This window comes from Oncorhynchus nerka, linkage group LG9a (assembly GCF_034236695.1).
Source record: "Oncorhynchus nerka isolate Pitt River linkage group LG9a, Oner_Uvic_2.0, whole genome shotgun sequence".
Lineage (NCBI taxonomy): Eukaryota > Metazoa > Chordata > Actinopteri > Salmoniformes > Salmonidae > Oncorhynchus > Oncorhynchus nerka.
In genome coordinates this window covers 35,312,469-35,330,962 of record NC_088404.1, presented here as the reverse complement: position 1 = coordinate 35,330,962, position 18,494 = coordinate 35,312,469, and the positions used below count along the sequence as shown (strand labels likewise).

At 42.3% G+C, this 18,494-nt stretch overlaps 1 long non-coding RNA gene across 1 annotated transcript; it reads left to right on the top strand.

Moving 5' to 3' along the window:
* Positions 1 to 11,416: 11,416 nt before the first annotated feature.
* On the top strand, positions 11,417 to 13,507 carry LOC115134214 (uncharacterized). The gene is made up of 3 exons (XR_003864315.2): positions 11,417 to 12,926; positions 13,024 to 13,097; positions 13,290 to 13,507. It is a non-coding gene; the product is annotated as an uncharacterized LOC115134214 (long non-coding RNA).
* Positions 13,508 to 18,494: the final 4,987 nt, after the last annotated feature.

Below are 18,494 nucleotides of genomic sequence, written 5' to 3'. Positions count from 1 at the left end.
CCCAACATTTAACCTAAATCCAATGACATGTTGACATTTTTTGTTGATTTCAAGTTGAATTCACGCTAGTTGACACCTCAACCAAATGTTGAAATGACATCTGCGCCCAGTGGGTACCGTTTACTGAGAAGCAATACTACACTGTGCCCTTGATCCATTTAATTTCCTCTAATAGTCCTCTCACAAAACCTCTTTATTATTACAATAAACCATCCCATCGTGTGACTGTCCAGGTAAGTACTTCTGTCTGTCCTGCTTTTTGTCTCGCAGATTGTCTGTCCCACAGGGCTCAGCAAAAGTGTTGTGTGAGATAACAGGAGTGACAACAAACCTGGTGAGTGCCTGTCAGTGGCAGAGGTCACCTTTACCTTCTTCCTTGTTTCCCACCAGCTTTATGCTGATATGATCCAAAACCACCAGTCAACACAGCATCAGCACAGGGAGAGGAGCAGCCAGTTGACCTAGCTTATTGACAAGAAAGAGAGTAGCTACTACTGGACCTAGCTTCACGACGACAGAGAGGAGCAACTACTGGACCTAGCTTCAAGACGAGAGAGAGGAGCAACTACTGGACCTAGCTTCAAGACAAGGAGAGAGGAGCTATTACTGGACCTAGCTTCAAGACAAGGAGAGAGGAGCTATTACTGGACCTAGCTTCACGACGACAGAGAGGAGCAACTACTGGACCTAGCTTCAAGACGAGAGAGAGGAGCAACTACTGGACCTAGCTTCAAGACAAGGAGAGAGGAACTATTGCTGGACCTAGCTTCAAGATGAGAGAGAGGAGCTACTACTGGACCTAGCTTCAAGACAAGAAGGGAGAGGAGCTACTATGAAAGCTTGAGTCTACAGTATAAGAATCTATCTACATTTTTGTCTAAATTGAGTTATTGACATAGCCTTGTACTGTACAATGTCCTCTACCTATAAAGTACTCAAAATCCCACAATTCATGTTAAGTTCCAAAGAATACAACATTTTTAAAAAATGCTGACACCGTTCAAACCAGTGAGGGTTTGGAACTTTGAAGCCAATTATATTATATTCTTTCCCCTCATCACAAAAAGGGACCATTCAAACAGCCAACATAGTTTAGAAAAAGGGGAAGAGAAACACTATTTTTGTATTTGGACAAAGAATTTGGACAAAGAATGAGAGAAGCTAGCATTCTAGTTTACACCCCATTGGGGCAAGGGAACTTACAGTTGGAACTATTTAACACCACAGTTGAATTTTTACAGGAAACTGGAGAGAGAAAGCCCGGAGCTCCCCCATCTGATAGCGGAGTCGAAGGAGCACAGCAAGAGGAGCAAGACCATCATTACTGAAAGAGATCATGATCATGATACCTCACATCTCAAAATAGGGCTACTTAATGTTAGATCCCTTACTTCAAAGGCAATTATAGTCAATGAACTAATCACTGATCATAATCTTGATGTGATTGGCCTGACTGAAACATGGCTTAAGCCTGATGAATTTACTGTGTTAAATGAGGCCTCACCTCCTGGCTACACTAGTGACCATATCCCCCGTGCATCCCGCAAAGGCGGAGGTGTTGCTAACATTTCCGATAGCAAATTTCAATTTACAAAAAAAAAAATGACGTTTTCGTCTTTTGAGCTTCTAGTCATGAAATCTATGCAGCCTACTCAATCACTTTTTATAGTTACTGTTTACAGGCCTCCTGGGCCATATACAGCGTTTCTCACTGAGTTCCCTGAATTCCTATCGGACCTTGTAGTCATAGCAGATAATATTCTAATCTTTGGTGACTTTAATATTCACATGGAAAAGTCCACAGACCCACTCCAAAAGGCTTTCGGAGCCATCATCGACTCAGTGGGTTTTGTCCAACATGTCTCTGGACCCACTCACTGTCACAGTCATACGCTGGACCTAGTTTTGTCCCATGGAATAAATGTTGTGGATCTTAATGTTTTTCCTCATAATCCTGGACTATCGGACCACCATTTTATTACGTTTGCAATTGCAACAAATCATCTGCTCAGACCCCAACCAAGGAACATCAAAAGTCGTGCTATAAATTCACAGACAACACAAAGATTCCTTGATGCCCTTCCAGACTCCCTCTGCCTACCCAAGGACGCCAGAGGACAAAAATCCGTTAACCACCTAACTGAGGATCTCAATTTAACCTTGCGCAATACCCTAAATGCAGTTGCACCCCTAAAAACTAAAAAAATGTCTCATAAGAAACTAGCTCCCTGGTACACAGAAAATACCCGAGCTCTGAAGCAAGCTTCCAGAAAATTGGAACGGAAATGGCGCCACACCAAACTGGAAGTCTTCCGACTAGCTTGGAAGGACGGTACCGTGCAGTACCGAAGAGCCCTTACTGCTGCTCGATCATCCTATTTTTCTAACTTAATTGAGGAAAATAAGAACAATCCGAAATTCCTTTTTGATACTGTCGCAAAGCTAACTAAAAAGCAGCATTCCCCAAGAGAGGATGACTTTCACTTTAGCAGTGATAAATTCATGAACTTCTTTGAGGAAAAGATTATGATTATTAGAAAGCAAATTACGGACTCCTCTTTAAACCTGCGTATTCCTCCAAACCTCAGTTGTCCTGAGTCTGCACAACTCTGCCAGGACCTAGGATCAAGAGAGACGCTCAAGTCTTTTAGTACTATATCTCTTGACACAATGATGAAAATAATCATGGCCTCTAAACCTTCAAGCTGCATACTGGACCCTATTCCAACTAAACTACTGAAAGAGCTGCTTCCTGTGCTTGGCCCTCCTATGTTGAACATAATAAACGGCTCTCTATCCACTGGATGTGTACCAAACTCACTAAAAGTGGCAGTAATAAAGCCTCTCTTGAAAAAGCCAAACCTTGACCCAGAAAATATAAAAAACTATCGGCCTATATCGAATCTTCCATTCCTCTCAAAAATTTTAGAGAAGGCTGTTGCGCAGCAACTCACTGCCTTCCTGAAGACAAACAATGTATACAAAATGCTTCAGTCTGGTTTTAGACCCCATCATAGCACTGAGACGGCACTTGTGAAGGTGGTAAATGACATTTTAACGGCATCGGACCGAGGCTCTGCATCTGTCCTCGTGCTCCTAGACCTTAGTGCTGCTTTTGATACCATCGATCACCACATTCTTTTGGAGAGATTGGAAACCCAAATTGGTCTACACGGACATGTTCTGGCCTGGTTTAGATCTTATCTGTCGGAAAGATATCAGTTTGTCTCTGTGAATGGTTTGTCCTCTGACAAATCAACTGTAAATTTCGGTGTTCCTCAAGGTTCTGTTTTAGGACCACTATTGTTTTCACTATATATTTTACCTCTTGGGGATGTTATTCGAAAACATAATGTAAACTTTCACTGCTATGCGGATGACACACAGCTGTACATTTCAATGAAACATGGTGAAGCCCCAAAATTGCCCTCGCTAGAAGCATGTGTTTCAGACATAAGGAAGTGGCTGGCTGCAAACTTTCTACTATTAAACTCAGACAAAACAGAGATGCTTGTTCTAGGTCCCAAGAAACAAAGAGATCTTCTGTTGAATCTGACAATTAATCTTAATGGTTGTACAGTCGTCTCAAATAAAACTGTGAAGGACCTCGGCGTTACTCTGGACCCTGATCTCTCTTTTTGAAGAACATATCAAGACCATTTCGAGGACAGCTTTTTTCCATCTACGTAACATTGCAAAAATCAGAAACTTTCTGTCCAAAAATGATGCAGAAAAATTAATCCATGCTTTTGTCACTTCTAGGTTAGACTACTGCAATGCTCTATTTTCCGGCTACCCGGATAAAGCACTAAATAAACTTCAGTTAGTGCTAAATACGGCTGCTAGAATCCTGACTAGAACCAAAAATTTGATCATATTACTCCAGTGCTAGCCTCTCTACACTGGCTTCCTGTCAAAGCAAGGGCTGATTTCAAGGTTTTACTGCTAACCTACAAAGCATTACATGGGCTTGCTCCTACCTATCTCTCTGATTTGGTCCTGCCGTACATACCTACACGTACGCTACGGTCACAAGACGCAGGCCTCCTAATTGTCCCTAGAATTTCTAAGCAAACAGCTGGAGGCAGGGCTTTCTCCTATAGAGCTCCATTTTTATGGAACGGTCTGCCTACCCATGTCAGAGACGCAAACTCGGTCTCAACCTTTAAGTCTTTACTGAAGACTCATCTCTTCAGTGGGTCATATGATTGAGTGTAGTCTGGCCCAGGAGTGGGAAGGTGAACGGAAAGGCTCTGGAGCAACGAACCGCCCTTGCTGTCTCTGCCTGGCCGGTTCCCCTCTTTCCACTGGGATTCTCTGCCTCTAACCCTGTTACAGGGGCTGAGTCACTGGCTTACTGGGGCTCTCTCATGCCGTCCCTGGGGGGTGCGTCACCTGAGTGGGTTGATTCACTGTTGTGGTCAGCCTGTCTGGGTTGGCGCCCCCCCTTGGGTTGTGCCGTGGCGGAGATCTTTGTGGGCTATACTCGGCCTTGTCTCAGGATGGTAAGTTGGTGTTTGAAGATATCCCTCTAGTGGTGTGGGGGCTGTGCTTTGGCAAAGTGGGTGGGGTTATATCCTTCCTGTCCGGGGGTGTCCTCGGATGGGGCCACAGTGTCTCCTGACCCCTCCTGTCTCAGGCTCCAGTATTTATGCTGCAGTAGTTTATGTGTCGGGGGGCTAGGGTCAGTTTGTTATATCTGGAGTACTTCTCCTGTCCTATTCGGTGTCCTGTGTGAATCTAAGTGTGCGTTCTCTAATTCTCTCCTTCTCTCTTTCTTTCTCTCTCTCGGAGGACCTGAGCCCTAGGACCATGCCCCAGGACTACCTGACATGATGACTCCTTGCTGTCCCCAGTCCACCTGGCCATGCTGCTGCTCCAGTTTCAACTGTTCTGCCTTACTATTATTCGACCATGCTGGTCATTTATGAACATTTGAACATCTTGGCCACGTTCTGTTATAATCTCCACCCGGCACAGCCAGAAGAGGACTGGCCACCCCACATATGCTCTCTCTAATTCTCTCTTTCTTTCTCTCTCTCGGAGGACCTGAGCCCTAGGACCGTGCCCCAGGACTACCTGACATGATGACTCCTTGCTGTCCCCAGTCCACCTGACTGTGCTGCTGCTCCAGTTTCAACTGATCTGCCTTATTATTATTCGACCATGCTGGTCATTTATGAACATTTGAACATCTTGGCCATGTTCTGTTATAATCTCTACCCGGCACAGCCAGAAGAGGACTGGCCACCCCACATAGCCTGGTTCCTCTCTAGGTTTCTTCCTAGGTTTTGGCCTTTCTAGGGAGTTTTTCCTAGCCACCGTGCTTTTACACCTGCATTGCTTGCTGTTTGGGGTTTTAGGCTGGGTTTCTGTACAGCACTTTGAGATATCAGCTGATGTACGAAGGGCTATATAAATAAATTTGATTTGATTTGATTTGAACGGGCTCAAGTTATCCTGCCTCTCGCCCGTCTATAAAGGGTTCTCCAAATCCTGAGAAGCGTGGGAGCGGGCGGATTTCCTCATCCTTCTCGCCAGCTCCATGGTAAGAAATGTGATCGTTCCTGGTGCAAAAACAATGTCTTAACCTGAAGCTCGTGTAAATGACATGGAAATCAATTCTATCGTAGTCCATGTGGGTTTTAATGATGACATTATTAAAGGGCAGTTCTGAAAAGTTGAAACTGGATTTTAAAGAGATGACTGACTCTCTCCTAAACACTAACAAAAGACCCATCATATCTGGCCCTGTGCCCCCTGAATCACGGCATTGAACGCTTTAGCAGGATTTTTTCTCTTCACAACTGGCTACGTGATTATTGCAGCTCAATGGGTGTAACTTCTGTTGACAAATTTGATACCTTTTGGAAACAAACACGTTTTATAAGGAGGATGGGATCCACCCAAATCATTTGGGATTCTGGATCCTTTCACAGCATTATAAGGCTGCGTTGAGACAATGACTTATCAATGTCTCAAGCCACAGCTAGCACAGTGGATCTGGGACAATTCCAACTGAGAGTGGGGGGACTCGGCTGAGAGTCAGACTTAGCCGACATAATGTGGCCCATTTTTCCATATTTTGTCATTGTTTCTGTTATCAAAAAATAAAATGTAAATTAAATTCTTTAAGAGTCTTGTTTGTGTAGTATTTTGATACCTTGCGCAAGGCAATTGATAAGCATGAACAACTTTGTAGATGGGGCCTTCCGAGTTGTTCAGCGGTCAAAGACACTGTCTCCTGACCGCGACCGGGAGACCCATGAGGCGGCGCACAATTGGCCCAGCGTCATCCGGGTTAGGGGAGGGTTTGGCCGGCCAGGATGTCCTTGTTCCATCGCGCTGTAGCGACTCCTGTGGCGGGCCAGGCGCATGCCATGCGCATGCACACTGACACGATCACCAGGTGTACAGTGTTACCTCCGACACATTGGTGTGACTGGCTTCCGGGTTAAACGTGCATTGTCAGGAAGCAGTGTGGCTTGGCATGGTATTGTTTTGGAGGATGCACGGCTCTCGACCTTTGCCTCTCCCGAGGCCGTACGGGAGTTGCAAGCGATGGGACAAGACAATTGGATATGACGAAAAGGGGGTACTATTTATTTTTTTACTAAATTGGGTCATTTTGTATACATTTATTAAAGATTGCATTGGGCCGCTTCTGGTGTCACACCCTGATCTGTTTCACCTGTCTTTGTGATTGTCTCCACCCCCTCCAGGTGTTTCCCATCTTCCCCATTATCCCCTGTGTATTTATACCTGTGTTCTCTGTTTGTCTGTTGCCAGTTCATCTTGTTTGTTTGAGTCAACCAGCGTTTTGTGTCTCAGCTCCTGCTTTTTCCAGGCTCTCTTTTCTCATCCTCCTGGTTTTGACCCTTGCCTGTCCTGACTCTGAGCCCACCTGCCTGACCACTCTGCCTGCCCCTGACCCTTCCTGCCAACCTGTACTTTTGCCCCACTCTGGATTACTGACCTCTGCAATGCCCTGAGCCTGCCTTCCATCCTGTACCGTTGCCCCACCTCTGGTTTACTGACGCCTGGCTGCCTTGACCTGTCTATCACCTGCCCCTGTTGAAATATTAAACTATTGTTTATACAACGTGGTCTGCATCTGGGTATTACCTTCATACCTGATAGTACGAACTGGCCCTGACTGACCCTGCAGACCCAGACCAGTTGCACAACACAATTTCCTCCCAAGGAGCCTCCATTGGTAGGCATAAGGAATTGCTTTGTGGGTCGATGGAGGGGGGTCCAAATGTTGGCTGAGCATCATGACCAGCAGTTGGACATGCTGCTGGAGCAATTCTGCGGGTTGTCTGGGGGCAGCCTGCCTCGATGGTAACTCCGCCACCCCTCAGCAACTCGGCGGTTAGCAGCGCCGCCCCACTGACAACTCCACCTACCCGGGAGCCCTGGTTACCTCCTCCTGAACGCTTTAATGGAGAGCCGAGCACCTGTCAGACGTTTTTAGCTCAGTGTGCAATCATTTTCGAGCTTCAACCCTCCTCCTTCCCCTCGGATCGCTCCAAAATCTCATCACACTAATGTCTGGAAGGGCTCTCACTTGGGCTACCGCTGTACTGGAACAGCAGCCAGCCATATGCGCAAGCCTGGAGGGGTTCGTGGGAGAGGTGAGGAAGGTTTTTGATACCCCGTTCTCCGGGAGAGAAGCTGCCCGGAAGCTAATCAAGCTCCGGCAGGACGCCCGCACTGTGGCCGGCTATGTGGTGGATTTCAGTACGTTTGCAGCGAAGAGTGCATGGAACCCGGAAGCACTGTTGGACATGTTCCTGCACGGCGTCTCAGAGGAAGTAAAGGACGAGCTTGCGGCTCGGGAGTTACCCACAGATTTAGACTCACTCATCGCTTGACCATCCGCATCGATGGACGATTGCGGGAACGACAGATGGAGAGGAAACATACCCCCACCCACAATGTATAGCCAACGTGTACTTTACACATTTCATTACATTTTTATATATTGCTACTAAAATTTTAAAAAATCAGAAATAATATTTTATATTATTAATTTCAAACAACGACATTAGCATGAGAAGAACTTACCAGTCCAAAACGATGTCCTCTCCGTTCAAAAAATATTCCTCCATTTGGGAATCGCTAAATGAATCGTCCTCCAACAATCTCTGTCTCACTTTCCCGATCAATTTCTTCTAAAATTGTGTGTACATCTGTATATCTAGACTTATATTTTGCTTTCCCTGACTTAGTCGCCATACTGATTTATATATAAACAGCTGAAGATGCGCTTTACCAAAATAATGCTGTGCGTAACATGCGTGGCTCCTTCCGATATGAATCTTCAATGGCGAATGACCCTCTTTACGCCGGAGTTTACTACATGGGTTGGTCTTCCAACACATAAACATTACACACCGTTTACCTCAGCTCATTGGCTATCTACCCAGCTAGATTTCAAGACGATCAGTGGTCATTGGGTTAAAATACAGTCAATCAACGAAACAGCGGTCATATCATTGGTGCACAATGATGTCATTACTTGTCTTCAAATCGGTTTCTTTCAGTCAATATGTCCCCCGAAATGACCCATCACGTTTGGTTGTGTTACAAACAAACCAGGTGATTGCAATGAAACCAAACATGACTGGATAAAGTCACGTTTAGTGTGTGTATTTACATCGAATGTGTCGTCAAATGGAATGAGACGGAATTCACGACACAAGCGGTTCACAAAATGTTTTGTATTAGGCTATAAAAATGGATTTTATCAAACAAAAGACCATTCATTGTGTAACAAGGAGCATTGGGATTGCAATCAGAGGAAGATCGTCAAAGGTAATCCATTTATTTTATTGCAATTTGTGATGTTACGCCTGTGCTGGTTGAAATAGTTTTTTTATGGGGCTTTGTTCTCAGATAATTGCATCGTCTTCTTTCGCAGCAAATCCTTTTTTCGCAGTTAGATTAGCAAGATTCTAGGCTTTCGACCCATGTGAGACACTTGTATTTTCATGAATGTTTAATATGACTATTTATGTAGCGATCACGTATGTTGTCGAATTTAATCCCGCTAACAGGTTCGGTGCGCAGAGAGGTTGACAACCCTCCAGGCGAGCGTCAATGCCCCACAACTCTCTTTCCGTGGCCTCCAAATTGCTCTTGAATACAAGTAAAGCTAGATGCATGCTCTTCAAACCGATCGCTGCCTGCACCTGCCCGCCTGTCCAACATCACTACTCTGGACGGCTCTGATTTAGAATATGTGGACAACTACAAATACCTAGGTGTCTGGTTAGACTGTAAACTCTCCTTCCAGACTCACATCAAACATCTCAAATCCAAAGTTAAATCTAGAATTGGCGTCCTATTTTGCAACAAAGCATCCTTCACTCATGCTGCCAAACATACCCTTGTAAAACTGACTATCCTACCTATCCTTGACTTCGGCGATGTCATTTCATTTTGTCATAACCATCAGATCCTCCTCTCCACCCTCTCCGAGTTGGGCATCTCCGGCGCGGCCCACGCTTGGATTGCGTCCTACCTGACAGGTCGCTCCTACCAGGTGGCGTGGCGAGAATCTGTCTCCTCACCACGCGCTCTCACCACTGGCGTCCCCCAGGGCTCTGTTCTAGGCCCTCTCCTATTCTCGCTATACACCAAGTCACTTGGCTCTGTCATAACCTCACATGGTCTCTCCTATCATTGCTATGCAGACGACACACAATTAATCTTCTCCTTTCCCCCTTCTGATGACCAGGTGGCGAATCGCATCTCTGCATGTCTGGCAGACATATCAGTGTGGATGACGGATCACCACCTCAAGCTGAACCTCGGCAAGACGGAGCTGCTCTTCCTCCCGGGGAAGGACTGCCCATTCCATGATCTCGCCATCACGGTTGACAACTCCATTGTGTCCTCCTCCCAGAGCGCTAAGAACCTTGGCGTGATCCTGGACAACACCCTGTCGTTCTCAACTAACATCAAGGCGGTGGCCCGTTCTTGTAGGTTCATGCTCTACAACATCCGCAGAGTACGACCCTGCCTCACACAGGAAGCAGCACAGGTCCTAATCCAGGCACTTGTCATCTCCCGTCTGGATTACTGCAACTCGCTGTTGGCTGGGCTCCCTGCCTGTGCCATTAAACCCCTACAACTCATCCAGAACGCCGCAGCCCGTCTGGTGTTCAACCTTCCCAAGTTCTCTTACGTCACCCCGCTCCTCCGCTCTCTCCACTGGCTTCCAGTTGAAGCTCGCATCCGCTACAAGACCATGGTGCTTGCCTACGGAGCTGGGAGGGGAACGGCACCTCAGTACCTCCAGGCTCTGATCAGGCCCTACACCCAAACAAGGGCACTGCGTTCATCCACCTCTGGCCTGCTCGCCTCCCTCCCACTGAGGAAGTACAGTTCCCGCGCAGCCCAGTCAAAACTGTTCGCTGCTCTGGCCCCCCAATGGTGGAACAAACTCCCTCACGACGCCAGGACAGCGGAGTCAATCACCACCTTCCGGAGACACCTGAAACCCCACCTCTTTCAGGAATACCTAGGATAGGATAAAGTAATCCTTCTCACCCCCCTTAAAAGATTTAGATGCACTATTGTAAAGTGGCTGTTCCACTGGATGTCTTAAGGTGAACGCACCAATTTGTAAGTCGCTCTAGATAAGAGCGTCTGCTAAATGACTTAAATGTAAATGTAAATTTACAAAATAGCCTCCAACACTCTACTCAGCAAATTGAATGCAATCTATCACATTGCCATCCGTTTTGTCACCAAAGCCCCATATACTATCCACCACTGCGACCTGTAGGCTCTTGTTGGCTAGCCCTCGCTTCATATTCGTCGCCAAACCCACTGGCTCCAGGTCATCTATAAGTCCATGCTAGGTAAAGCCCCACCTTATCTCAGCTCACTGGTCACCATAGCAGCACCCACTCGTAGCACACGCTCCAGCAAGTATATTTCACTGGTCACCCCCAAAGCCAATTCCTCTTTGGCCGCCTTTCCTTCCAGTTCTCTGCTGCCAATTTTATTTATTTATTTCACCTTTATTTAACCAGGTAGGCAAGTTGAGAACAAGTTCTCATTTACAATTGCGACCTGGCCAAGATAAAGCAAAGCAGTCCGACACATACAACGACACAGTGTTACACATGGAGTAAAACAAACATACAGTCAATAATACAGTATAAACAAGTCTATATACGATGTGAGCAAATGAGGTGAGATAAGGGAGGTAAAGGCAAAAAAAAGGCCATGGTGGCAAAGTAAATACAATATAGCAAGTAAAACACTGGAATGGTAGATTTGCAATGGAAGAATGTGCAAAGTAGAAATAAAAAATAATGGGGTGCAAAGGAGCAAAATAAATAAATAAATTAAATACAGTTGGGAAAGAGGTAGTTGTTTTGGCTAAATTATAGGTGGGCTATGTACAGGTGCAGTAATCTGTGAGCTGCTCTGACAGTTGGTGCTTAAAGCTAGTGAGGGAGATAAGTGTTTCCAGTTTCAGAGATTTTTGTAGTTCGTTCCAGTCATTGGCAGCAGAGAACTGGAAGGAGAGGCGGCCAAAGAAAGAATTGGCTTTGGGGGTGACTAGAGAGATATACCTGATGGAGCGTGTGCTACGGGTGGGAGATGCTATGGTGAATATGCTATGCTATGCTGGAACGAATTGCAAAAATCACTGAAGCTGGAGACTCATATCTCCCTCACTATTTTTAAGCATCAGCTATCAGAGCAGCTTACAGGTCATTGCACCTGTACATAGCCCATCTGTAAATAGCCCATCCAACTACCTCATCACCATATTGTTGTTTATTTTATTTATATTTTTTATAATTTTTTACTTTTTTATAATTTTGCCACTTCGGCCTATTTATTGCCTTACCTCCCTAATCTTACTTCATTTGCACACACTGTATATAGACTTTTGTATTGTGTTATTGACTGTAAGTTTGTTTATTCCATGTGTAACTGTGTTGTTGTTTGTGTCACACTGCTTTGCTTTGTCTTCGCCAGGTCGCAGTTGTAAATGAGAACTTGTTCTCAACCTGCTTACCTGGTTGAATAAAGGTGAAATAAAAAAAATAATATACTCTATGTGGGAATATCTTAGGTCCATCCTACATGTAGTGTTGGTACATGGAATATTCCTCAACTGCATATATCATAAATTGCTATTGTAAATAGAAATATTATGTTCAACAACTCACATTTTCAGATATCATTTTGACAAACACACTTTGGTGCATACAATTCATTCTCTATTGTCATAGATTTGGTGGGCACTGTCATCTGGGATCTTTGTGATATGACTTTCTTTAAGCACGTACTGATGAAACTGTCACGTAATATTTTTTTCTTAAAGTCTATAAACACTTTACATTCATTCACTCTGTGATAGGGTTGGATCCTATATGCTACTTTTATTAGTGTCCTGTAAATGGTTCAGTGCTTATAATTTAGGCTGTGTGGAATGGGGCATGAAGGAAATTACCTCTACTTATAAATTCCTACTAGGTTATAGTGATAAGGAAAACAGCATACACATTTGGCTTGTGTATTCATTTGCCTATAACTAATCATAATTTAATTATTTTTTACATAAAAAAGAGAATACTTCAAAATGAGAAGATCCTGCCATGGAAAAGACGACTGCGTGGACATAAAGTGTAAAGGAGGGTAAATAACTCACACCATGCAGCAGGACACCTTCAGCTGTGGGGTCTTTGTAATGCAGGTTTGATAGTTGTATTTTCAATAATTAATGGTTAGCTGTTATGTGACAATTAGGTAAAAAACTATATTTTATTTTTTGGTGTAGATGGCCAAGGAAGTTGCTTCCCCAACATCCCCTCCCAAATTGATATGGAACCTTCAAAAACACATGGCGAAACTGCAAAAGGAAATGGTTGAGGATGTACTAAAAATGTCTGGTATGTAATGACATTAAATTCAAAGTAAATGTAAATTCTTTATTTTTATGTAGTTGTGTGGGACAGCCATATGTTCAGTTCATGGTTATGATTTCAGAGTTCAACAAAGCCAAGAACTGCTTCGTATGTGCCACTGATAAAGAACCTGGATGTGGCTCAAAGACTGACTGGGTTAGTAATTTTATTTAACATGTGTATAATCTTTTGACAAACAGTGATTGCATGCAAGACAATTTATGATATAACACAATGGATGACTAATTCGTCATTCTGCATTGATATTTGATATTATTTATAACGTGTTACGCTTTGCTTTGATTGAATGTTTTGCATGCCAACGGTGGTTCCATGTACTGTGCTCAGGAATGAAGACAAAAGAGTTCAACAGAGTAAAGAACACAAACTGGAAGTGCAGTCGGTTGTTGTTGAAAACGTATGCTGTACCCCATCCACACTGAAGAGGCTCTGACATGTACATCAACCAGGGATCAAGAGAAAGTTAACACTGTAAAATATTTCATACTTAATTGAAGATAAGTGTCTGATGACATGTTGGAAAAGATTAAAGGTCTACAATTTCTGTTTAATTTTGTCAATATTACATTTGTATTCATTGATTTACTGGCCACCATTACTGTGTTTACATGTTCAGTATATGTATTGACCAGCAAACCCACTGCAGCCTACCTCACCAGCTCACTCTCCATCCCTGTTCAGTATATGTATTGACCAGCAAACCCACTGCAGCCTACCTCACCAGCTCACTCTCCATCCCTGTTCAGTATATGTATTGACCAGCAAACCCACTGCAGCCTACCTCACCAGCTCACTCTCCATCCCTGTTCAGTATATGTATTGACCAGCAAACCCACTGCAGCCTACCTCACCAGCTCATTCTCCATCCCTGCTTTGGACAATTAATAGCATGACTCTCGTACTTTTCCTTCATGGTTGTTATTAACGACGAAATGAGATATTATCAGTCTCTCTCCTATTGTGTACCACTGTTAAATACTGTGGGGAAAATAAAAAACGAACTACCAATTATTGTAGATAAATACTAAAGAAAAGGGTAAACACAACACTGGACTAAACCCCTTAATTGTCAAACTAATATTACTGTACAACAAATAGAAGATACATGACTAGAGATCATGCAATATGGGTGTATATCCACTGCATGCTTCTTAGGTGTGTAATTGACTTGACCAAGGAGCTATTGCAAATGTGCAAATATGAAAAATGTACATTACACTGTGTGATCTTACAGTACACAAACAAGAATGTGCCATATAGAAGGGTAGTCAGCGGACATTAGGTCACATGACCAAGGACCTATTGAAATTCTACATTTTGAAAAATTCAAGTAAAACAATGTGAGATGAAAATGGACAAACTAAAGGGTGTGCAATGTGTGTCTATGCCATCGGGTTAGCTACAACCAGTTTTTAAAGTGTTAGGAGTAATGGTTAAAGAGCTATTGAAATGTGAAACATTTGATTTGTTATTATGTTGACGGTCCCTAACTGCTGTTGGTGGACGTAAGGAAAACTACAGGCGAATATCCATCGAATATCCAACCTGAAACTGTCTTTACCTCGGTGATAAACCGGTTGTTCAGAGACACAAAGACTCCTCCATGGCTATTTTAAAAAGTGCAATGCTCTTATAGATGAGGATAATAATGAAACTCACAATTCTTGCCCTTTGGAAAGTGTGGCGTTGAGTGAGAAAGGAAATGGTTGCATATCCCAGAACCAATGTATTGCTGTGAGCAGGGGTTGTGAGGGAGCTTTCAATGTTGTTCAGATGATGGATATACTTTTTATAATGAATTATATTTCTTATTTATTTATTGTCCTATCATGGTGGAACAGCATTTTAAAATAAATTATACATTTAATGTATGTATTGTCCTATCATGGCGAATTACATTTTTTAAATGAATTATACATGACATTTTTTTAAATGTATGATCCTATATTGATGGAAGGGTCCACAACCCTATGCCCTAGACCCCCAACTGAATTACCCAGATACTAAGGAGAATTCCCTGTTTTTATGGGCCTGCTGTAAGTGGTCTGTATGCAGCCAAATGCGGTCAGAGACCTAGAGCAGCACTGCCCCCTCGAGATTCTGAGCCTGCTTGGCAGGGTTGGTCCTGCAAAGCCAAAGACCCCTAAAAGGAGAGCATAATATACAAGGAAAATCTCAAAGCTGCTAATGAGAACCTTGACAACCTTTTACCTAGCCAGTGGGGATTCCAGTGGGGTGCCCCCACCCAGGCAGTGGCAGTGCTGGCAACACTAGCTGCATTAACCCATGGGGAGGGGGTCACACTCAGACATTCAGAGAGGGGGTATATTATGTATATTAAAACTGACGTTTTCAGACATAAACAGGTACAGCAGATCTCCTTATTGTATGGGACACTCTTAAATGTGCCTTTAGAGGCCATGCAATTCAGTTCTCATCTATAAAACAGAAGCAATTTAGATCAAAAGAGTCCATATTAACAAAGGAAATTGAAGGACTAACAGTACAGTTAGATAGCAATAAAAACTGTACCATAGAGGCACACAATAAGTTAGAGGATAAACAAAAATAGATTAAAGGAACTTATTCAAGAATATATATTATAAAAAATGAAGCGAACTGGATGAAATATGGGGAAAAATGTACCCAATTATTTTTCAATCTTCAATATAGAAATGCTACCAGAAACTATATTGAAACTTGCTACAAATGATGGAGTCTCGCATGATTCACTGAATGATATTTTGAAAGAGGAAGTAAAGTACTTTAAGAATATGTTTTTGTTTCAGTCTCCTCCATCTCCACTAACCGAAGATAATTGTATGGATTTTTTCCCCTAATAATAATGTAAAATTAACATCTGTACAGAAAGACTCATGTGAACGCCAAATTACAGAGAAGGAACTTCTTGATGCAATTAAAGCCTTTAAGGCTGGGAAAGCTCCAGGGCTGGATGGTATACCAGTGGAAGTATACAGAACTTTTTTGTTATATACTCAGAGGACCATTATTAGCATGTTTTAACCACTCCTATGTAAATGGTAGATTATCAGACATGCAACAAGATACTCCAATACTATATTACGTATTGGATCACAAAAAAAAATGCAAATTTTACATTACCGTGTAGTTGACCAATTAAATAGTCTGACCGGAGATGTGGACATACTCGGTATACAAATCCCAATAGAAAGAAATGATCTCACTCCAATACATTTTTATAGAAAGTTAGCAAACATAGATAAGATCTTGCTACCATGGAAAGGAAAATACCTGTCTATTTGTGGAAAAATCACCCTGATGAACTCTTTAGTCATATCACAGTTTACCTATATGCTTATGGTTTTGCCTACAACTAGTGACCTGCTTTTTAAACGATATGAACAAAAAATATTCAATTTTATTTGGAATGGCAAGTCAGACAAAATTAAATATTAAAGCATTAGACCTCTCACTAAAGGCATCAGTCATACAAAAGTTATACTTAAATCCAAACTGGTTCTCTAGTAAATTGGTAGGAATGTCTCATCCTATGTTCAAGAAAGGCCATTTCCCCTTTATTCAGATTACAGCTGCTCACTTTCGGTTGTTTGAAAAGGAAATAATATCCACAATATCATCATTTTTCAAAGAAGCCTTAGAAAGTTAGTTGCAATTTCAGTTTAATCCACCTGAAAAGACAGAAAAATAATACAACAAATAGTGTGGTTAAACTCATATATATACATTTCTTCGAAAAAAAATGTATATATAAAATGTTTCGAAGAAATTTTTTTAAAAAGGTATAATTTTAGTGAATGATATCATAAATAGGAATTATGTCACACATGCAGCTAACACAGATATATGGAAATGTCTGCTCTACCCAAAATTACAACCAATTAATTGCAGCATTACTACAAAAATGGAAGGGGAAAAAAGTAAGGTACTTGTATGTCGACCCTGCCCTAAAGAACATAAATGGGTAAAGAAAAGTGTGATAATTAAAAACATATACCAATTTCATTTAATAACCAAAAAATTGACAGCTGTGCCATATAAATTGCAAAATAGTTGGGGAGAGATTTTCGATGTACCCATTCCATGGCACATGGTTTATGAATTGATATGCAAAACATATTATACATTTAGAATTTTTCAATTTAAATTACTATACAAAATGATTGCAACCAATAGAAGGTTATATTTGGGGGATACAATCTTCCCAGCTCTGCAGATTTTGCTGTGAGGAGGCAGAGTCATTAGATCATTTATTTTGGTATTGTCCATATGTAGCTTGTTTTTGGTCACAGGTCCAGGAATGGCTGAAGAATTGCAACATTTGCCTAGAACTAACGTTGCAGATAGCAATACTGGGTGATTTGAAAAGCCATAGTCAATCAATCAATAATATAATTATTATTTTAGCAATTTTTTTTATTTTTAATTAAAAATCTGTAGAAGCTATGAGAATAGAAATGTTCAGTACTTTTGTGAAGCATCACAGCACAGTTCAAAAATATATGGCAAATAGAAATCCAAAACGGGAGGGGTTGAATGGAGCTGAAGGGTGGGACTAATAACAAGATAACCAATGTAAAACATACGGGGTCTGTAAAATGTATATAGGTTCGGAAATTTAGTGAATAGCATTGTTACAAATAGAAATCAAACTGGATGGACATCAGAAATAGAGGAAGGACTAAAAACAAACAAAATATAACTATTGTAAAATAGATTGTCTGTAAAATGTGTATATGATGTATAAACTGAAGGTAGAAGCCTAAGTGTTATTGTTTATTAGTTTACTCCAATTGGGGGAAGGATGGTAGGGTTTGCAGGGAATAATAAAGGTATATTCTAAAATAAAGTATGTATATCTATATACAGTGGGGCAAAAAGGTATTTAGTCAGCCACCAATTGTGCAAGTTCTCCCACTTAAAAAGATGAGAGAGGCCTGTAAATTTTCATCATAGGTACACTTCAACTAGGACAGAAAAAATGAGAAGAAAAAAAATCCACATTGTAGGATTTTTAATGAATTTATTTGCAAATTATGGTGGAAAATTAGTATTTGGTCACCTACAAACAAGCAAGATTTCTGGCTCTCACAGACCTGTAACTTCTTCTTTAAGAGGCTCCTCTGTCCTCCACTCGTCACCTGTATTAATTGCACCTGTTTGAACTTGTTATCAGTATAAAAGACATCTGTCCACAACCTCGAACAGTCACACTCCAAACTCCACTATGGCCAAGACCAAAGAGCTGTCAAAGGACACCAGAAACAAAATTGTAGACCTGCACCAGGCTGGGAAGACTGAATCTGCAATAGGTAAGCAGCTTGGTTTGATGAAATCAACTGTGGGAGCAATTATTAGGAAATGGAAGACATACAAGACCACTGATAATCTCCCTCGATCTGGAGCTCCACGCAAAATCTCATCCTGTGGGGTCAAAATGATCACAAGAACGGTGAGCAAAAATCCCAGAACAACACGGGGGGACCTAGTGAATGACCTGCAGAGAGCTGGGACCAAAGTAACAAAGCCTAC